This window comes from Piliocolobus tephrosceles, chromosome 10 (genome assembly GCF_002776525.5).
Source record: "Piliocolobus tephrosceles isolate RC106 chromosome 10, ASM277652v3, whole genome shotgun sequence".
In the NCBI taxonomy this organism is placed as follows: Eukaryota; Metazoa; Chordata; class Mammalia; order Primates; family Cercopithecidae; genus Piliocolobus; species Piliocolobus tephrosceles.
The window spans coordinates 73904204-73927277 of NC_045443.1; the positions used below are offsets into that span (position 1 = coordinate 73904204).

Here is a 23074-nt window from a genome sequence, read left to right on the forward strand (position 1 = left end):
GCAGCAATGACTAACCTGAAAGCTAGGAATAGCCATCCATATCCATGCCTCCAGCTTTTCCAATAAATTTATCACCATCTAATTCCCCTTATTAATTTTCTTTTTGCTTGAAGTACCAGTAGTAATTTATTTTCCTCGATGAACCTGACCTGATAATTTTTTTAAAATTAAACAATTAAAATATACTGTGTATTATAATAGATACTAGAATAAAAAATAGGAAGGGAGAAGTTGTCTGACATGTCACAAAAATAAGGTAAAATTTTAGATTGGATTGCCTAGAAAGGACTTTAGGCTTCACTGAAATGACTCTGAGTCAAGATCTCAGTAACATCAGGGGGTGAGCAATCCAAATGACTAGAAGACCCTTCCAAGCAGAAAAGGAATCAGCAAGCACAAAGACTGTGAAGCAGGACCATGTGGCATATCTAAAGAATAGCAAAGAGACTACTGTGGCAAGTGGAATAGGGAACAAAGTGAGCAAAGAGAACAGAAAGGTAACTAAGCTACAAATCACAGAGAGCCTCAAAGAACAGAAGGACTTCAATTTTTTACTCTGAATGAGATGGGAAGCTACTACTGAAAGGAAAGCTGAGAAATGATAGGATTTTACTTAAGTAGGATCATTTGGGCTGCTAATTGAGAAGAGATTACAAAGTAGAACACTATCACTATAATGCAGGCAACAGACAATGATGGCTTGCACCAGAAGAGCAGTAGGAGATGTGATGAATAATGCCAAATTCTTTCTATACTTTGAATACGAAGCCAAAAGAATTTATTGATGAATCAGATACAAGATGTACATTTTTTTTAAAAAGAGAGGCAGGAACTTAAGCAGGGTTTGTGCCCAAAGCAACTGAGAAAATGAAGAGGTCATTTAGCAGGAATGCGATATATTGTGGGAAGACTTGGAGAAGAAAGGGATGGATATCAGGAGCTCCTTTTGGACTTGCTCACTTTGGGATGCCAGTTAGACATCTGAATACAGATATCAAGGAAGCAGCTGAACATGCAGATGTGAGGCGGAGGGGGAGAGGTCAGGCCAAAAAATGTAAACTAGGAGTTAGCATCCAGATGGAATTTAAAACCATAACATTGAATGAGGTAATTTTGGAAATCTCTGTAGACAGAAAAGAACCCAAGATCAGAGCCCTGAGGTGCCCCAATATTAAAGAATCAATATTTATAAAATGAACGAATAAATTCTGATTTTTTGTTTTCAACTTTCTAAATTACTCTATCTATGTAAAAAGAGAATTACTCTATATGAAAAACAAAGAAGACACACACAAAATAAAAATTATAAAATCACTAAGTAAAAAAGGAAGTAAGATGACAAAAAGTAAAATTAGTGATAAATGCCCTAAATTCCTCACCTTTGATAACAGTTAAGAAACACCGTTAATAACAAAAAATCCTGGAAGGGGAAGGTGGCTGGGGGCTTAAAGTATAAGCACACCAATCTCTTCATCCTTCAGAGGGCAAAGTCAAAAACATTTAAATGATAATAAATCCAAGAATAGGGAAGCATTTCTAAAAAGCTAAAACAGTAATTAAAGGCAAACTTAATGGCAGTAGGCTCTAAGGAATAGGCTTTGAGAGAAGAAAGGTAGTCTTCTCTGCTGTTTTAAGCATTTTAAACAGTGTATATTGCTTCTGTATATTTTTTAAAAGTTGAATAACTTTTTCGTAAAAGAATATGGCGTTTGACAACCATATCGACTCATTTCTCAAAATTGCTAAGCTAAAGCCAGGCCGGCATCCTAATTTAAATATAATTACTAGTTGAATTCAAAGTATAAAGAAGACAATGTTCTCTCTATTGTTCCTTTTGTTATCAGTACTCTAGAAGCTGGGGAACTGGTAGCTCACTGTCTATACTTCCCTAACAAAGTTCCTAGAGAAAGTAATTTTTATAAAAATTATTCTCTATTTGGGATTTACAAATAGCTATTTCAGTCACAGGGAAAAGGAAGGAGCACCTACTAGGCAAGGCTAATGGCTTTAATACATGTCTAATCATAACAATCTTATAATAATGATTGAATATTGAACATTCAATTATTCAGTAATGAATAATGGCTTTCTCTTATGGCAATAAGTTGTATATGATAAATGTGTGACTTCCTATCTCCCAGGATGTCCCAGGAGTTTTTCTGTTTTATTACACTCAGACATAACAAAAAAAGGATTCTCAAAGGCAAAAATGTACCAGGTGTGATGGCTCACACCTGTTATCCCAGCAGTTTGGGAGCCCTAGGCAGGTGGATCACCTGAGGTCAAGAGTTTGAGACCAGCCTGGCCAACACGGTGAAACCCCGCCTCTACCAAAAATACAAAAAAACTTAGCTGGGGGTGGTGGTGCATGCCTGTAATCCCAGCTACTCAGGCGGCTGAGGCAGGAGAAATCACTTGAACCCAGGAGGCAGAGGTTGCAGTAAGCCAAGATGATGCCATTGCTCTCCAGCCTGGGCAACAGAGCAAGACTCCATCTCAAAAAAAAAGGCAAAAATGCAGAGCCATGAATACACTACACTTTTAAAGCAGAGTATTACTGGAAGATGGCTGGGCGTAGTGGCTCATGCCTGTAACCCCAGCACTTTGGGAGGCTAAGGCGGGCAGATCACCTGAGATCAGGAGTTTGAGACCAATCTGACCAACATGGTGAAACCTCGTCTCTATTAAAAATAGAGGTGGGCATGGTGGTGGGTGCCTGTAATCCCAGTTACTCGCGCGGCTGAGGCAGGAGAATCACTTGAACCTGGGAGGCAGAGGTTGCAGTGAGCTGAGACCATGCCGTTGCACTCGCTTGCTCCAGCCTGGGCAACAGAGCAAGACCCCATCTCAAAAAAAGAAGACGATTATTATTGGAAGATAACACTATATTCACTTCACTTACCTTAATTTCACTCTGCAATTTTGACTAAAAAAAGAAGTCAGATTGTAAATAAGAACAAACTGGTTTAGCTAGTCTGAACTAATCTACACTACAGTAGTCATCAGCCATACCACATAAGGATGCTACAGACAAGGACAGACTGCATGTTATGACAGGGTCCCATTAAGATTTACTATGAAGCTGAAAATTCCCCATTGCCTAGTGATATCATAGCCATGGTAACACTGTCAGTGGCGTTTGAACCAGAGCGACTCCATCTTGAATAGGGACTGGGTAAAATAAGGCTGAGACCTACTGGGCTGCATTCCCAGGAGGTGAGGCATTCTAAGTCACAGAATGAGACAGGAGGTCTGCACAAGATATAGGTGATAAAGACCTTGCAGATAAAACAGGTTGTGATAAAAGAAGCTGACCAAATCCCACCAAAACCAAGATGGCAATGAAAATAACCTCTGGTCGTCCTCACTGTTTATTACATGCTAATTATAGTATAATGTATTAGCATACTAAAGATATTCTCACCAGTGCCTGACAGTTTTCAAATGCCATGGCAACATCCGCAAGTTACCCTAAATGATCCAAAAAGGGAGGAACCCTCAGTTCTGGGAATTGCCCACCCCTTTCCCAGAAAACTCATTAATAATCCACCCCGTTTCGCATATATTCAAGAAGTAACAATAAGTATAAGCAGATAAGCAGCCCATGCCGCTGCTCTGCCTATGGAATAGCCATTCTTTATTCCTTTACTTTCTTAATAAACTTGCTTTCACTTTACTCTATGAATTCACCTCAAATTCTTTCTTGTGTGAGATACAAGAACCATCTCTCTTGGGGTCTGGATCCGGACCCCTTTCCAAAAACAAGGTCACAGTGCAAAGCAGTACCTTTTCTATGCTTAGTCATGTTTAGACACAGAAATACCATTGTATTACAATTACCTAAAATATTCTGTGTAGTAAAACATGTTGTACAGATTTGTAGCCTAGGACCAATGGGCTATAGCATATAGCCTAGGTGTGTAGTAGGCTATACCACCTAGGTTTGTGTATTAATAAGTACTCTATCATACTCACATGACAAAATTGCCTAATGATACATTTCACAAAATGTATGCCTGTTAAGTAACCCATGACTGTATCTACAGTAGATTAAATCCTGAAAGAAAATCTAATATAATGAGATTATATACAAATGACAGTTTCTAAATATCAAGCTAGTACCAACATTCTATTCATACTTACTTTGAAAGAAAAAAAATCTAAGTGAACTGTTTGATTAAAGCAGTCTATTCCAAATGGCTTTCATCAAATACTTGAAAATGGTACAGTACACATGCTTCCTATAGTATACTAATATTCTGGCACCTATGAGTTATGTTAACATTTCTTCCATTCTAATATTACTACTATAATAGTAAGAAAAATAGAAAAAAAAATAATGATGATGGCAAACAAAAAGTTGGACACTGATGGACAAGAAGGAAGTGGATTAGGGGTATGCCGTGCAAGCTATCCCACTGTGTACAACTTTAGGAAGATGGATGAGGAAAACATGCAAGCGGGGGGTGAGGGGGAGGGCAAAAGAAACAAAGTAAACTAATAATATCAACTATCAGAGAGAAGGGGAAAAAGCGTAGTAAGTTACCTAAAAACATAAAGGCAAAAGGAGAGCAAAAAATCTAGACAACTCCCTTTATCTTGATTACTCTGGAGCACAAAGGTAAGTAGATATTTCCAAAAACACTGCCTCTTTCCAAAAAACTTCATAAAAAGCCACTTTTTTCATAGACATTAAATACATACTATTGTGCTGATAGGTGTCTATTTCAAATTCATTATAATTTAGTTTCTATTTATTTAATGACTGCCTAACAGCACATTAAAGCCCAATAAATTACCTAAATTCTGAACTAGAAGGGTGTCCAAACACTTTTTATATCTCCAGATCTGGCAAATCATATGAAAAACTTAGAACAGAGGTAGTGTTTTAGAGATATATATGTATATACCAATCATCCAACCCAGTGACAAGTTACCAATAAAATGCACAAAGAAAAATGTACTAAAGGTTTTCTTGATCTATTGTTTTATAAATACCTACTACTTATGTAATGAGTCCAGGCAAAACTAAATCATCAGCATTTTGCCCCGAGGAAACCAGAATACTAAGTTCAATAAAAAAAAAGAAATCATTACTACCAAAATTGTCAAGGTACAAAAGAAATTTCATTTCCCATTATCTCTGAACCAACCATTCATAAAATTTATGGCTTATAGACCTTAATACCTATTATTGCTTCACTGTCGGTTGTATGTCCTTTTAGGACTCAAAACACATTCATCAAATATTATTTATGGCCGGGTGCAGTGGCTCACGCCTGCAATCCCAGCACTTTGGGAGGCCGAGGCAAGCAGATCACCTGAGGTTGGGAGTTTGAGACCAGCTTAACCAACATGGAGAAACCCCCATATCTACTAAAAAATGTAAAAATTAGCCGGGTATGGTGGCGCATGCCTGTAAACCCAGTTACTCGGGAGGCTGAAGCAGGAGAATCACTTGAACCCCGAAGCCGGAGGTTGTGGTGAGCTGAGATCACGCCATTGCACTCCAGCTTGGGCAACAAGAGCAAAACCCCATCTCAAAATAAATAAATAAATAAAAATAATAAAAAAATATATATATTTACCTCTTGCCATACAAGAGGCACTGTTCTAGATTCTGAACATACAGAAAACAAACATCACTGCTGTCCTCAAGGAACTTAAGTGTATAGCCAAGAGAAAACGAAGTAAACTGATTAGTATAATATACAATGTAATGTCCCTTAAACAAAGGTATGTACATGATGTTACCTAAACCAGTACATAGGGATATTAAATCCAGACTTCTGAGGGTGGTAGAGTGAGAGTCAAAACATTTAGGCAGCTTAGGCATTTAGGTTGATTCCATGTCTTTGCCATTATGAGCAGTGCTTCAAAGAACTTTCGCATGCATGTGTCTTTATGGTAGAGTGATTTATATTCCTCTGGGTATATACACAGTAATGGGACTGCTGGGTCAAATGGTAATCCTGCTTTTAGTGCTTTGAGGAATCACCATACTGCTTTCCACATGGCTGAACTAATTTACACTCCCACTAACAGTGTATAAGTGTTCCCTTTTCTCTGCAACCTCAGCACCTGTTATTTTTTGACCTTTTAATAAGAGCCATTCTGACTGGTGTGAGATGGTTTTGATTTGCATTTCTCTAATGATCAGTGATATTGAGCCTTTTTTCATATGCTTGTGGGCCACAGGTATGTCTTCTTTTGAAAAGTGTCTGTTCATGTCTTTTGCTCACTTTTTAATGTGGTTGTTTTTCTCTTGTAAATGTATTTAAGTTCCTTATAGATGCTGGATATTAGACCTTTGTCAAGTGTATAGTTAGCAAATATTTTCTCCCATTCTATAGGTTGTCTGTTTACTTTGCCGACAGTTTCTTTTGCTGTGCAGAAGCTCTTAAGCTTAATTAGATCCCACTTGTCAATTTTTGCTTTTGCTGCGATTGCTTTTGATGCCTCTGTCATAAAATGTTTGCCCATTCTTATGTTCTGGATGGTTACCTAGGTTGTCTGCCAGGGTTTATAGTTTTCAGTTTTACATTTAAGTCTTTAATTCACCTTGAGTTCATTTTTATATGTGGTGTAAGGGGTCCAGCTCCAATCTTCTGCATATGGCTAGCCAGTTATCCCAGCATCATTTAACTAGTTAGATTTATTTCAGGTTTGTTAGCACATGTGAAGGTTTGTTACATAGATAAACACATGTCATGGGGGTTCGTTGTACATATTATTATATCACCCAGGTATTAAGCTCAGTACCCAATAGTTATCTTTTCTGCTTCTCTACCTCATATACCCCTCCCCACTCAAGCAGAACTCAGTGTCTGTTGTTTCCTTATTTGTGTTCACAAGTTCTTATCCTTTAACTCCCACATAGAAGAGAGAATATGCAGCATCTGGCTTTCTGTTCCTGTTCCTTTAGTTTGCTAAAGAAGAGAGCCTCCAGCTCCATCCATGTTCTCACAAAAGACATGATCTAGTTCTTTTTTATGGCTGTACAATACTCCATGGTGTATATGTACCACATTTTCCTTTTCTCAGTCTGTCATTGATGAGCATTTAGGTTGATTCCATAACTTTGCTATTGTGAACAGTCCAGCACAATTTATTGAATATAAAGTCTTTTTGCCATTGCTTGTTTTTGTCAGCTTTGTGGAAGACCAGATGGTTGTAGGTATGCAGCCTTATTTCTGAGCTCTCTATTCTGTTCCATTGGTCTATGTGTCTGTTTTTCTACAGGTACCATACTGTTTTTGTTACTGTAACCCGCAGTGTAGTTTGAAGTCAGGTAACATGATGCCTCCAGCTTTGTTCTTTTTGCTTAGGATAGCTTTGGCTGCTGGGCTCTTTTTTGGTTCCACATGTATTTTAAAATAGTTTTTTCTAGTTCTGTGAAGAATACTGATAGTAGTTTGATAGAAACAGCAATGAATCTATAAATTGCTTTGGGCAGTACAGCCATTTCAATGATACTGATTCTTCCTATCCATGAGCATGGGAGGTTTTTCCATTTGTTTGCATCTTCTCTGATTTCTTTGAGCAGTGTTTTATAATTCTGACTACATAGATCTTTCACCTCCCTAGTTAGCTATATTCCTAGGTATCTTTTCTCTTTTTGTGGCAATTGTGAATGACACTGCCTTCCTGATGTGGCTCTTGGCTTGGCTGTTTTTGGTGTATAGGAATGCCAGTGATATTTGTATATTGATTTTGCATCCTTAAACTTTGCTGAAGTTGTTTATCAGCTGAAGAAGCTTTTGGGTCAAGGTTACAGGGTTTTCTAGATATAGAATCATGTTGACTGTTAACAAAGATAGTTTGACTTCCTCTCTTCCTATTTGGATTCCCTTTATTTCTTTCTCTTGCCTTCTTTCTCAATGCTCTGACTAAGACTTCCAATACTATGTTGAAAAGGAGTGGTGAGAGAGGGCATCTTTGTCTTGTGCTGGTTTTCAAGAGGAATGCTTCCAGCTTTTGCCCATTCAATATGATGTTGACTGTGGGTTTGTCACAGATGGCTCTTATTATTTTGAGGAATATTCCTTCAATATCTAGTTTATTGAGAGTTTTTAGCATGAATGGGGTGTCAAATCTTACCAAAAGCCTTTTCTGCAACTATTGAAATAATCATGTGGTTTTTGTCTTTAGTTCTGTTTATGTGATTAATCACATTTATTGATTTGCATATATTGAGTCAATCTTGCGTCCTGGACTTGAAGCCTTCTCGATGGTGGTGAATTGGCTTTTTGATGTGCTGTTGGATTCAATTTGTAAGTATTTTGCACAGAATTTTTACATCAATGTTCATCAAGGATACTGGCCTGAAGTTTTCTTTTTTGTTGTGTCTCTACTAGGTTTTGCTTACAGGATGATGCTAGCCTCGTAGAATGAGCTGGGGAGGCGTCCCTCCTCCTCAATTTTTTGGAGTAGTTTCAGTAAGAATAATACCAACTCTTCTTTGTACATCTGGTAGAATTCAGCTGTGAATCCATCAGGTCCTGGGCTTTTTATCATTGGTAAGCTATTTATTACTGACTGAATTTTAGAGCTTGTTATGGGTCTATTCAGGGAGTCAATTTCTTCTTGGTTCAGTCTTGGGAGGGTGTATGTGTCCAGAAATTTATCCATCTCTTCTAGGTTTTCTAGTTTGTGTGCATAGAGGTATTCATAGTAATTTCTGGTGGTTATTTTTATATCTGTGGGGTCAGTGGTAACATTCTTTTTCATCATTTCTAATCGTGTTTATTTGGATATTCTCTCTTTCCTTATTAGTCTAGCTAGTGGCTTATTTTATTAATTTTTTCAAAAAACCAACTCCTGGACTCATTGATCTTTTGAAGGGTTTTTGTGTCTCAATTTCCTTCAGTTTAGCTCTGATTTTGGTTATTTTTTGTCTTCTGCTAGCTTTGGGGTTGATTTGTTCTTGCTTCTCTAATTTTTTCAATTGTAGTGTTCCAAGTTGTCAATTTGATATCTTTCTAACTTTTCAATGTGGGCATTTTGTGCTATGAATTTCCCTCTTGACACTGGCTTAGCTGTGTCCCAGAGATTCTTATATGTTGTACTTTTGTTCTCATTAGTTTCAAAGAACTTACTGCTTTTTGCCTTAATTTCATTACTTACCCAAAAGTCATTCAGTAGCATGCTGTTTAATTTCCACGTGATTGCATGGTTTTGAGAATTTTCTTAGTCTTGACTTCTATTTGTATTGCACTGTGGTCCAAGAGTGTGTTTGGTATGATTTTGGTTCATTTGCATTTGCTGAGGATTGTTTTATATCCAATTATGTGATTGCTTTTGGAGTACGTTCCATGTGGAGATGAGAAGAATGTACGTTCTGTTGTTTTAAGGTGCAAAGTTCTATAGAGGCCTATCAGACCCATTTGATCTAATGTTGAGTTCAGGTCCTGAATATCTTTAATTTTCTACCTTGATGACTTGTCTAATACTGTCAGTGGATTGTTGAAGTCTCCCACTATTATTGTGTGGGAGTTTACGTCTTTCTGTAGGTCTCTAAAAACTTGCTTGATAAATCTGGGTGCTCCTGTGTCAGATGCATATATATTTAGGATAGTTAGGTTTTGCTCAATTGAACCCTTTACTAGTAATGCCCTTCTTTAATTTTTACTTTTTTTTTTTTTTTTATCTTCGTTGGTTTGAAGTCTGTTTTGTCTGAAATTAGGATTCTAAGCCCTGGGCTTGTTTTATTTATTTATTTATTTATTTGGTTTTCTGTTTGTTTGGTAGATTCTCGTCCATCCCTTTATTTTGAGCCTATGGGTGTCATTACGTGTGAGGTGAGTCTCTTGAAGATAGCATACTACTGGGTCTTGCTTTTTTATCCAGTTTGTTGCTCTGTGACTTTTAAGTGGGGCATTTAACCTGTTTAGATTGAAGGTTAGTATTAATATGTGTGGATGTGATCCTGTCATTTTGTTGTTAGCTGGTTATGTTGGCTTGTTTGCGTGGTTGTCTTATAGTGTCACTAGTCTGTGTGTTTAAGAGTGTTTTTGAATTAGCTGGTAGTGGTCTTTCCTTTCCATATTTAGTGCTCCTTTCAAGATCTCTCATAAGGCAGGCCTGATGGTTAACGAACACCCTCAACATTTGCTTGTCTGAAAAGGATTTTTTTTTTTTTTTTTTTTTTTTTTTTTTGAGACAGAGTCTCACTCTTTCCTCCAGGCTGGAATGCAGTGGCGCGAACTTGGCTCACTGCAACCTCCACTCCTGGGTTCAAGTGATTCTCCTGCCTCAGCAGCCTGAGTAGCTGGGACTACAGCTGCCTGCCACCATGGTCAGCTAATCCTTTTTTTTTTTTTTTTTTTTTTTTGTAATTTTAGTAGAGACAGGTTTCACCATATTGGCCAGGCTGGTCTTGAACTCCTGACCTTGTGATCCACCCACCTCAGCCTCCTAAAGTGCTGGGATTACAGGAGTGAGCCGGCTAGAAATGAAATTCTTTGTTGAAGAATTTTTTTCTTTAAGAATGTTGTAGGCTCTCCTCAATCTCTTCTGGCTTGTAGGGTTTCAGCTGAGAGATCTGCTGTTAGCCTGATGGGGTTGCCTTTGCAGGTGACCTACCTTTAACATTTTTTCTTTCGTTTCAATCTTGGAAAATCTGATGATTATGCATCTTGGGGATGATCTTCTTGTGTAGAGTCTTTCAGGAGTTCCCTGCATTTCCTGAATTTGACTGTTGGCCTCTCTAGCAAAGCTAGGGAAGTTTTCATGGGTAATATCCTGAAATATGTTCTCTAAGTCATATGCTTTCTCTTCCTCCCTTTCAAAGATGCCAATGATTCATAGATTTAGCCTCTTTACATAATCCCATACTTCTCGGAGGTTTTGTTCATTCCTTTTTATTCTTTTTTATTTTTGTCTATCTTATTTCAGACAGCCAGTTTTCAAGATCTGAGATTCTTTCTTCAGCATGGTTTATTCTGTTGTTAATACTAGTGATTGCACTGTAAAATTCTTACATTGTTATTCAGCTCTGTCAAATTAATTAGGTTCTTTTTTATACCAGCAATTTTGTCCTTCAATTCCTGTATTGTTTTATTGTGATTCTTAGTTTCCTTGGATTGGATTTTTCTGTACACCTGAATCTCAATGATATTCATTCCTATCCATGTTCTGAATTCTACTTCTGTCATTTTAGACAGTTCAGTCTCATTAAGAATTCTTGTTGCAGAAGTGGTACAGTCACTTGCAGGACACTCTGGCCATTTGAGTTACTGGAGTTCTTGTGTTGGTTCTTTCTCATCTCTGCATATGGGTGTTCCTTTAACTGCAGTGTAGATTAAGTAGTCAATAGACTTCTCTTTTGGACATTTTCACAGGGTCGAGGCTTTGTGCAGGATCTTTATTTTATAGAAGCTGATTTCTTGTCTTTGGTTTCAGAGGGGGTACATCAGAGAGGTATTTTTGGTGTTGAAGTTGTGGGGTGTGATCCAGCAGGTGGCACTTAGGTGTACTGGTCAGTTGACAGACTCTTGCTCAGATGTGTGGCTCCACAATTTCCTCACAATTGCAGTCACGTTCCCTCTCAATGCTCTGAAAGCATAGGCTCCTCTTCCCTTGAGTGCTGGCTATAGATTGCAGCTTTGTACTCCTGGGCTGCCCACTGCAGTTCTAGGGTGATCTCAGTGTTTATGTTCCTTCCTCAACAAATTCCCTGAGCGGGGGAGGTTCCCCTGCCTCTGTGTCGCTTCTGGGTGGGCCTTCATCCTGTCTTGCTTTTCTCCATTCTCCATGGGTAGAGTTGTTTCCTTGATTAGTCTTGATGCATGTACTTGAATGATTCAACTATTTACTCACCCCTTCCATTCCTCCCTGTGACAGCCACACATATTAGCTGCTTCTAGTCAGCCATCTTGGTGACCATCCCCCCAACAATGTGTTTTACAATTAAGAAATATACTTCTAAATAATCTATGGATTGAAGAAGTAATCACAGTGGCAATCAACAAAATCAAAATTTTAGTGACATGATAATGAAATACTGTAAGAACTGAGGTAAGCAAAGAAAATGCATAGCTATAAAAGACAGGAAAATCAAACAGCTAATCATCCATTTCAAAAAATCTGAAACAGCAGTGGAGAAGTTCAGGACTGCCACCCCAAAATACACTGCTATGGAATATTGATTATTTTGAGCTAAAGGTACTCTGACCTTCCTTTTTCTTCCTGAAAGCAGGAGATAAAACTCTCATGTGAAAAGTGCCCTCCCTGTACCAGAGGAAAGACATTTTTAACACCAGTGATGAAAAATCAAGACTAAGAGAAATCTGCATACATAAACCTTAATAAACTAACCTTACCTTCCTAGCTTCTTCTCCAGAATTAACTGTTCTAGTCGAAACTCCATATTCTTGTTACATTTTCACAATCTAATGCTCTTTGTCCTTCCTAGTATTATAAATATTCAGCTCTAACTGCTTTTTTGTGTCTTTGTTTGTCTGGCATAAGACAGACGTTATAACCAGAGAAAAGCATATGACCCTAGGAGGGTAGAGGAAAACTTTGCTCCCCTAAAGCAGCAAACCCCAAAAAAGTAAAAGAAAGGAAACAGAGTAGTAATAAATGTCAAAGAACACTAAAACACAAAAGAGAAAATGCCAAAAGTTAGTTCTTTGAAAAGAATGCAATTAATGAATACCAACTGAGATTTAACAAAGAAAAAAACAGATAGCATAAATAACCAATAATACGGTTGATGAAGGAAACATAACAAATCCTCTGGCCATTAAAAATATCCTAAAAGCGAATTACAAACAACTCAATACCAATAAACTTGAACATTTATTAGAAAAGTTTTAGTATAATTCAACTTACTGAGAAATCCTAGAAAAATCCAACTTACGGAAACTTCCACAAGAAACAAAATCAGAATAGTCCTACTGGATACATAATTTAAAACCTTCCAAAGAATAAAATTACTGTCCTAGATTATTGTACCTTATTAGTGAATTTTACCCAACAGTGGGGGCAGAGGGGTGGGAGACACATAGAATTTTTTTTTTTTTTTTTTTTTTGAGACAGAGCCTTGCTCTGTTTCCCAGACTAGAGTGCAGTGGTGCGATTTCGGGTCACTGCAAGTTCCGTCTCCCGGGTTCACACCATCCTCCTGCCTCAGCCTCCCGAGTAGCTGGGACTACAGGTGTCTGCCACCACGCCTGGGTAATTTTTTGTATTTTTAGTAGAGACAGGGTTTCACCATGTTAATCAGGATGGTCTCCATCTCCTGACCTCATCATGATCCACCTGCCTCTGCCTCCCAAAGTGCTGGGATTACAAGCGTGAGTGAGCCACTGTGCCCAGTCCAGAAATTTGTTTAACTCTTATTTTAAGTTCAGGGGTACATGTGCAGGTTAGTTATACAGGTAAACTCATGTCACGAAGGTTTGCTGTATAGATTATTTTGTCACTCTAGTATTAAGTCTAGTACCCATTACTTATTACTCCTGATCCTCTTCTTCCTCATACCCTCCACCCTCTGGTAGGCCCCAGTGTCTGTTGTTCCCCTCTATGTGTCCATGGACACATAGAAATCTTACACAGATTTTTCTAGGAAAGTGAAAAGTATGGAACATTACCCAAGTAGTATATAATTGTGATATAAAACTAGACAAGGACATTTGAAGACAGAGAAATTATAATTCATTGCTGAAAGTCAAAATCCTAAACAGAATAGATGAAGACCAAATCTGGTGACATATAAAACAGAGCACCATCATATCAGGTTTGGTTTATCCATTCAAAAAACATATATATTAATCGATATAACTGAGTACATTTAATAAAGAAGTTTATATGTTCATTGTAAAAGACAACGAAAAAACATTTCACACAACTTATACCCACTTATGATAAAAACTCTTATCATAGAATAGAAGGAAATCTCTCTAATCAAAACCTACAGAACACATCACTTAGTGGTGAAATGTTCAAAGTTTTCTCTTTGTGACAAGGTATCCTATTAACATTTCCATTCAACCTCATACAAGAGATCTTAGCCAGTGTGATACAATAAGAAAAAATAAAAACTATAAGGATTAAAAATGGGGGTGGGAAGCTATCTATATCTACAGATAATGTAATTTTACATAAAATATCCAAAAGGATATGCAAATTATTAGAATTAATAAGTGTGAATAGCAAGATGACTGCATATAAAGGTCAATATACAAAAATCAACCACATGCATATGCAATGACTCATGTAATCCCAGCACTTACGGAGGCAGAGGCAGCAGGACCACTTGAGCCCAGGAGTTTGAGACCAGCCTGGGCAACACAGTGAGAAACGCTTCTCCACAAAAAGAAAAAAAAAAAAAAAAATCAACAACACTCCTATATATCAGTGACTGTCAGAAAATGATTTTTTAAAGATAAATTTATAATTTAAAAAGTATCAAATAATTAGATATAAATCTAATAGAAATGTGAAAAACTTCTGCAAGACAAAAAGCTACAAAATATTAATTAAAAAATTAAAGTTCTAAATAAATAGAGCAATATACTATGGTCTAGAATGAATTTTTTTAATGTCTATTTTTCTCAAATTAATTTATATATTCAGCAAAGTTAAAATCAAAATCTCAACAGACATTTTGGTAACTAGACATACTGATTTTGTAATTAAGACATAAATATAAATGTCCAGAGTATCTCTCAATAGACTTTGAAAAAGAAGCATAACATAGGAGGACTTTGTATAAAGCTACAGTAATGAAGACAGTATGATACAGACTAAATATATTCAAATATCAAAAGAACAAAGAGTCTAGAAACAAACGTACAATATGTATGAACACTTGAATTTATGAAGTAGTTAGCATAGATAATGGAAGAAAATAATGCTTTCAATAAACTAAGTCAATTAAGTATCCATATAAAAGGAAAAAAAACAAAGTTCTACCTCACAGTATACACAGAAACCAAGTCCAGTTGGATTACATATCTAAACATGAAAGGCAAAACACAACTTTAAAAGGATATAAGAGAATATCCAAATGATCCTGGAGTATGAAACGATTTCTTAAACAGAAAGCACTAACCGTTAAGAACAAAAACTGATAAGGAGATTGACTAATTAAAAGGGACTTCCATTTATCAAAAGACATCATAAAGCCAGTGAAAAAGGAAAGAGCAGTGTGGAAGACCGTGGCCACAGTTATAACAGAAACATAAACAGATTATTTAAAATTCTTATATATCAGTAAGACATATGGTTTGGTTTTGGTTCTGATTTTGACTTGGCTTAAATTGCTTGATGAACAGGTGAGCCTTTAACAACACTTTGGTTTTAGTTTTTATTTTGATTTAGTGTGAATTAGATGAGTGAGTGACCTTTTACCATTTCCTTCTTGTAGTGTGAATGTTGTTTTGTCTCAAGAGAAAAATAGGTCAGACACAAAGTAAGCCCACTCCACTGGGAACTGTGTTAAAAATTTTCAAAAAGAAAAAAGGAAAGGCATCAAATCATCAAAACTTACTCTATTAAAGTGCATGTTACAGAACCTTAAGAAATGTTTTGCAGGAAATTATAAAGTTACGTTAACCCCTTAGAGGTGAAGATCTCTGTGTGAATTAGAACTGCCCTCTTTTGGTGTAGGATGGCCCACTGAAAGAACTATAGAGAAGGAACAATTGGCCATGTATTTAAGGTGGTGACAGGGGTCGGAGGACAGCCAGCGTACCTAGATCAAATTCCTTTATATTGACTCATGGTTAAATATAAACAAAACTAGCATAAATTTAGCCCTGTTTAACAGCTTACTGCAAAAAAAGCCAAAAGTAAAACAGTAGCTTCACCAGCAGACACAGAGTTTAAAAAGGGAGTCCCAGAAACAGCAAGAGAAGCCAGTTTTGCAGGAGCCACCAGAGATAATTGAAATTCTTGCTCCATATGTCCCAGCCTACCCCGCTTTACTGAAGCCAACACCCTCTCAGAAAGAGATTCAGGAGCTAACAAGCCCCAGGTCTCACCTCCAAGGGGAGGATCAGAGCCTCCAGAGGCCAAGGAAGGAAGTCAACATAGTCAAGTGCACAGTCTCAGATCGGTCCTGCTCGAGCTATGCAAATAAATGCCTCTTAGGGAGACGCGAGGACTATATATTGATTCTCAGTAGCCTCACGGTTAAATGGGGTGTAAAGCCAGAATGCTTTATAGAGTCTCTTATAAAACTGACTTAGGCTTTTGTCAGCTCCTTGAAGCATTCCTGGAATCTTTTTTTATATTACTTGCTTTTTTCTACCAACTCTTAGCCTCTGCAGAAGTGCTTCTCAGGCCGTGCAGCAATGGCCAAGATCAAGGCTGGAGATCTTCGCAGGAAGGAGGAGGAGGAGTTGCTGAAACAGCTGGACGACCTGAAGGTGGAACTGTCCCAGTTGCGCGTCGCCAAAGTGACAGGCGGTGCGGCCTCCAAGCTCTCTAAGATACCAGTCATCTGCAAATCCATCGCCCGTGTTCTCACAGTTATTAACCAGACTCAGAAAGAAAACTTCAGGAAATTCTACAAGGGCAAGAAGTACAAGCCCCCGGACCTGCAGCCTAAAAAGACACGCGCCATGCGCCACCGGCTCAACAAGCATGAGGAGAACCTGAAGACTAAGAAGCAGCAGCGGAAGGAGCGGCTGTACCCTCTGCGGAAGTACACGGTCAAGGCCTGAGTGGCCCATTGTCAATAAAGCACAGCTGGCTGAGGTAAAAAAAAAAAAAAAAGTGCTTCTCGGTACCTCTGCAAACGCTGAAGCTGAGTTGCATTCTCCGGGTTTTTTTTCCCCCTTTTTCCTAGAGTTTAACAGGCTCTTTTCTTTATATAATTTTCCATGTGTAGACTAGTCAGCTGCCGGTGTGTGACTAGAGCAGGGCTTGTCTCCTCAAGCTTCAGCCGTGTGTAGACTGGTCAGCCTCCGGAGTAACCAGAACAGGGCTGTTGTCCTCACCGAATAGAAAAAGTGAGGAAAAGACTTGAACAGGCTTTTCATAAAAGAGGATACTCACGTGGCCAATAAGCACATAAAACAGCACTCTGAAACCATAGAGATGCTAGTACAAACCCACGAAAATGACTGAAATTAACAAGACTTACAATACCAAGGTTGGTAAACATAGAAGAAGAATAAAAACTCACACAGTGATGTCTGGGAGTAGCAAGTTAGTACAATCACTTTGGGAAAACAGTTTGGCCCACTAGGTCCTACCTCCAACATTGGAGATCACAATGTGGAGGGCACAAACATCTAAACCATATCATTCTGCTGGTGCCACAAATCTCATGTTCTACTCACACTGCAAAATACAATCATCCCTTCCCAATAGTCCCCCAAAGTTTTAAGTCATGTCAACATCAACTCAATCAAAAGTCCAAAGTCTCATCCAAGACTCAAGTCAAATTCCTTCCACCTATGAGCCTGTAAAATCAAAACAAGATACATTGGTGGTTCAGGTATTAATCGGCCAAAAGAAAGAGGCAACAGGCCACAAGCATGTCCAAAACCCAGCAGGGCAGACATTAAACCTTAAACTCCAATATAATCCTTGACTTCATGTCCAGCAACCTTGTGTGAGGGGTGGGCTCCCGAGGCCTTGGGCAGCTCCACCCCTGTGGGTTTGCAGGGTACAGCTCCCATGGCTGCTCTCACACGTTGGACCTGAGTGCCTGCAGCTTTTCTAGGCTCAGGGTACAAGTTAACAGTAGATCTACCATTATGGGGTCTGGAGGGTGGTGGCCCACTTTCCATAGTTCCACTAGGCAGTGCCCTAGAGGGGACTCTGTGTGGGAACTCCAACCCCACATTTCCCCTCCACGTTGCCCTAATAGAGGTTCTCTGTGAGGGCTCTACCCCTGAGGCAGGCTTCGCCTGGGCACCCAGGCTTTCTCATACATCCTCTGAAATCTAGGGGGAAGCTGCCAAGCGTCCTTCGGACTTGCCCTCTTAACACCACGTGGAAGCCACTAAAGCTTATGTCTTGTACCCTCCAGAGAAGCAGCCCAAGCTGTACCTGGGCCCCTTTGAGCCAAGACTGGGGCTGGAGCTGGAGCAGCTAGGATATGGGAGGAGTGTCCTGATGCTGAGCAGGACAGTGGCACCCTGGGCCAGGTCCCTGAAATCATTCTTCCCTTCTAGGCCTCTGGGCCTGTGATGGGAGAGGCTGCTTCTAAGATCTCTGGAAAAGGCTTTCAAGGTCTTTTTCCCATTGTCTTAGATATTAGCACTTGGCTCCCTTTTGGTCATGCTAATCGCTCTAGCAAGTGGTTGCTCCACTGGCTGCTTGGATTCTTTCTCTATCACAGGGCCAAACTCCAAATTTTCCAAATTTTTATGCTCTGCTACCCTTTTAAATAAGTTTCATCTTTAAGTCATTTCTTTGTTCCTGTACTTGATCACAGGCTGTTAGAAGCGGCCAAGTCATGCCTTGAATGCTGAGAAATATCTACCACCAGATACCCTAAGTCATCACTCTTAAGTTCGACCTTCCACAGAACCCTAGGATTTGGCCACAATGCAGTCAAGCTCTTTGCTAGGGTGCAGAAGGGTGACCTTTACTCCAGTTCCCATCAAGTTCCTCATTTCCATCTAAGAACTCATCAGGCTAGTCTTCACTATCCATATTTCTATCAGTATTTTGGTCACAACCGTTTATCCAGTCTCTAAGAAATTCCAAACTTTCCCTCGTCTTCTTGTCTTCTTCTGAGCCCACCAAACACTTCCAATCACAGCCCGTTACCCAGTTCCAAAGCTACTTCCGCATCTTCAGGTATCTTTACAGCAACGTCCCACTCCTCAGTACCTATTTTTTGTATTAGACTGTTCTTGCAGTGCTATAAATACATATCTGAATCTGGGTAATTTATAAAGAAAATATGTTTGTTTTGGCTCATGGTTCCGCAGGCTGTACAGGAAGAATGGTGACCACATCTGCTTTCGGTGAGGGCCTCAGGAAGGTTACATCATGGGGAAGGCGAAGCGGAGCAGCATATCACATGGTGAGTAAGGGAACGGGGTTAGAGGGAATGTCCCAGACTCTTTTAAACAACCAAATCTGCATGAACTGAGCAAGAACTCACTCATCACCAACGAGATGGTGCTAAGCCATTCATGAGGAATCTGCCCCCATGATCCAATCACTTTCTACCAGACTCCACTTCCAACACTGGGAATCACATTTCAACATGAGATTTGGAGGGTACAAACATCCAAACCATATCAGCACAGAAGAAGCTTATTTAGTAAAACCACCAGAAACAAGAACAGCAGTTTCCCCTCTCACCTACCTCCCACAAACCCTCCTATAAAATATCTCAGAGACCAGAGATTATAACAACTTTGAATAAAAGGCTACAAGACCCAAAATAATGGTAACTTAATTGTTTTGAAAGCTTTGTTATACATTTGCATAAATACTCTAAATGCCTTTAAGTGAATGAATGAACTTAAAAATGTATATTGATATCACACTAGTTCTTCAAAAAAAAAAAAAAAAAAAAAAACAAGAGAATATGGATTCCATTTCTTCTCTAGTGCAGTTCTTTCTTCCTTTGCACGCAAAGTACTTCTAGTACAGAACTGGTCACACTGCATTTCTAAATATTTATCTATCTGCCTCCCCCCATTAGATCCAAGGCTACATGATGAAAATCAGTTCACACAAATTAATGTGAGACTGGTATGTGTCAAGCACTATATTACTTTATGCAGAATCAAAGTGTACAACACACACATGATTTATGACCTCCATGGACCTTACATAAGGTTACAGGATGCTTCTCATAGGAAGTGATGTTTAAGTTGAGACCTAAAGGTTAACTGGCAGTTAGCTAAACAAAGTATGGCAAGAAACACATCCCAAGCAGAGAATATAAGTAAGTCATAAGGTGGGAGGTCACTCCTATATTCTCTATTTCCACTAGCACTACACATTGCATAGTAAATATATTCCATTAGTGATAATGAGATGATGGGGAAAAGTGTGACAAGATGGAGGAATGAAAGAAAAAAAAATTAAGTCAATATAGGAGTAGGCCTATTATATCCAAGTTTCTGTGTTTTAGATTGACAATTCACACTTAAATATGCTATTTAATTAGGCCTTTATAAAAATGAAAAATAACCCCCAATCAAGGGTCCACCCAGTAGCTGCTTCCCATGACACTCTCAAGTATTGTGGAAGAGAAGCAGTTTCAGCAGGTAAAATTTTGACATTCCTCTGCTCTACAAGAAAGTGCTCAAAAGAATAATGTCTCAGATAGAAAGAGCAAAGTATTTATTTCCATCACCTTACTTATCCAGCCATTTTCTTCCTAAAAGCACTTCTTGTATTTTAAGAATCCAACAGCAGGGTCCAAATCTTTCTTACACCCACTAACTCATCACTCAGCATAGTGTGAATAATAATACTCTCAACTGTTCAAAACACGCACCTTAGGTTTTCACAACAGTCAAAATTCAATTCCTAATTATACAAACATATTGTGACTATAAAGGGACATAAATAACAAGACTAATGTTTCTCTCTACCAAAATAAGTGTATTAAAAAGTGATGTATGCTCTGTGGAGAAACTGGAACTTGTGTGCCCTGCAGGTGGGAATGTAAAATGGTACAGCCACGTGGAAAAGAGTATGACGGTTCCCCAAAAGATTAAAGAACAGAATTACTAGATGATCCAGCAATTCCACTTCTAGGTAAGCAAACAAAAGAACTGAAAGTAGAGTCTTGAAGAGATATTTGTACACCCATATTCACAGCAGAATTATTCACAGTAACTAAAATGTGGAAGCAACCCATAAACAAGTGAATGCATAAGCAAAATGTGGTATATACATACAATGGAATATTGTTCAGCCTTTAAAAGGAAGGAAAGTCTGGCCGGGCGCGGTGGCTCAAACCTGTAATCCCAGCACTTTGAGAGGCCGAGACGGGCGGATCACGAGGTCAGGAGATCGAGACCATCCTGGCTAACACAGTGAAACTCCGTCTTTACTAAAAAAAAAAACTAGCCGGGCGAGGTGGCAGGCACCTGTAGTCCCAGCTACTCAGGAGGCTGAGGCAGGAGAATGGCATAAACCCGGGAGGCGGAGCTTGCAGTGAGCTGAGATCCGGCCACTGCACTCCAGCCTGGGCGACAGAGTGAGACTCCGTCTCAAAAAAAAAAAAAAAAGGAAGGAAATTCTGACATATGCTGCACCATGAATGGACATTGAGGACATTATGCTAAGTGAAATAAGCCAGTCACAAAAAGGCAAATACTCTATGATTCCACTTTTATGATGTCTCTACAATAGCCAAAATTGTAGAGACAGAAAGTAGAATAATGATCGCCAGGGGACAGGAAGAGGGGAGAATGGAGAGTTATTGTTTAATGGACATATAGTTTCAATTCTGCAAGATAAAGAGTTCTGGAAATGGATGATACTGATGTTTGTACAATATAAATATACATAATACCAATAAACTTTACATTGAAGAATGGTTAAGATGATTTAAGATGGTTTATTTTACCATAATAAAATAATTGGGAAAAAAAAGTAAAATTTTTCTGTCTAGAAATACACAATTAGAGATCAGATTGAGGACATATCAACTTGCCTCAAACACAACAAATTGGTCTGGTGCCATTTAGAATGAAATCAATTATAACACTGCGATCCCCTTCCAGGATGTGCTGGTTATTCACATTGAGTCACTTAAAATTAATGATCTCATCTCATTTGTGAATAAATGAACCTGTCTTTCCTTCTAATAGGTTAATCTTTGAAGTAAACTAGACTACAAGAACAACTCATGAATTAACTAGTTCTAGAACTCAAAGTTTTAAAAGAGAAAAAAGGTGCTTCAATATAATCCAAAAAATGAGAAAACAAAAAGTCATATGGTACTATGGTTTAGATATGGTTTGTCTGTCCCTACGAAATCTCATTTTGAAATTTGATCCCTAGTGCGGTGGTGTTGACAGGTGGCCCTAGTGGGAGGCCTTAGGATCATGGGGACAGATTCCTCATGAATATCTTGGTGCCATTCTCTCAGTAGTGAGTTCTTACTCTGGGAAGATGGAATGAGTTCTCAAGGGAATAAGTCAGTTCCCAGTAAAGTGGATTGCTATAAAGCCAGGACACCCTTTAGGTTTGGTATCTCTTCATATGTGCCTGCTTTCCCTTTGACCTTCTCTGTCATTTCTGATGTGGCACCAAAGCTCTCACCAGAAGCTGAGCAGATGTCAATGCCATGCTTCTTGTACAGCCTGAAGAATAATGAGCTAAACAAACCAAATCTTTTCTCTATAAATCACCAAGCCTCAAGTATTCTTTTATAACAACACAAAATGAACTAAGACATATAATAGATAGACAAGGTCCTAAGCCAATAGTATTTAAAGTACTAAAATATAGCAAATTCCTATCTTTATTTATTTATTTAGAGGTAAGATGTCACTGCCACCCAGATTGGAGTGCAATGGCATGATCTCAGCTCACCATGAATGAGCTCAAGTGATCCTCCTACCTCAGCCTCCCAAGTAGCTGCGACTACAGGTGCATACCACCATGCCTGATTAATTTTTGTATTTTTTGTAGGGACGGGGTCTTGCCTCATTTCCCCAGCTAGTCTTTAACTCCTAGGACAAAGTGATCTGTCCACCTCAGCTTCCCAAAGTGATAGGATTACAGGCATAAGCCACCATGCCCAGCCTGGTTCCTATCTAGAGTTTCCAGTAAGAAATTGTTATTTCTACTGTGTTAACCTGTATTATCTGCTCAAAAATTAACCATAAACTTATTTTTATATTTTTTAGAGGAAAACAAAATTTAAAGGACAGTAGGGAAGGAGAGTTTACTTTTTGTTCTTTCCACATTTCTAAAGTATTCCTCTTCCCTGAAACCAAGGCTAATGGAAGAATAAGGGTGGAGTCACAGAGAACGTAGCAGCTATCCATAGAGTCAAAGGGAAAATTAGGGCCCTTAAACAACAGGTATTTTATAAAAAGCCAATTCCTCACTGCTATGAACTTGAATATTTATGTCATCTCCAATATTTGTGTCTTCTCCAAGATTCGCATGTTGAAATCCT

The 23074-nt window shown here is 38.6% G+C and overlaps 1 protein-coding gene and 1 pseudogene across 4 annotated transcripts in view; one reads left to right on the top strand and one right to left on the bottom strand.

Moving 5' to 3' along the window:
• The window catches only part of OSBPL8 (oxysterol binding protein like 8), a 226656-nt gene that overhangs the window by 166866 nt on the left and 36716 nt on the right, over positions 1 to 23074 (bottom strand). The gene's annotated exons all lie outside the window — the stretch shown is intronic.
• Positions 16291 to 16728, top strand: LOC111546343 (annotated as a pseudogene).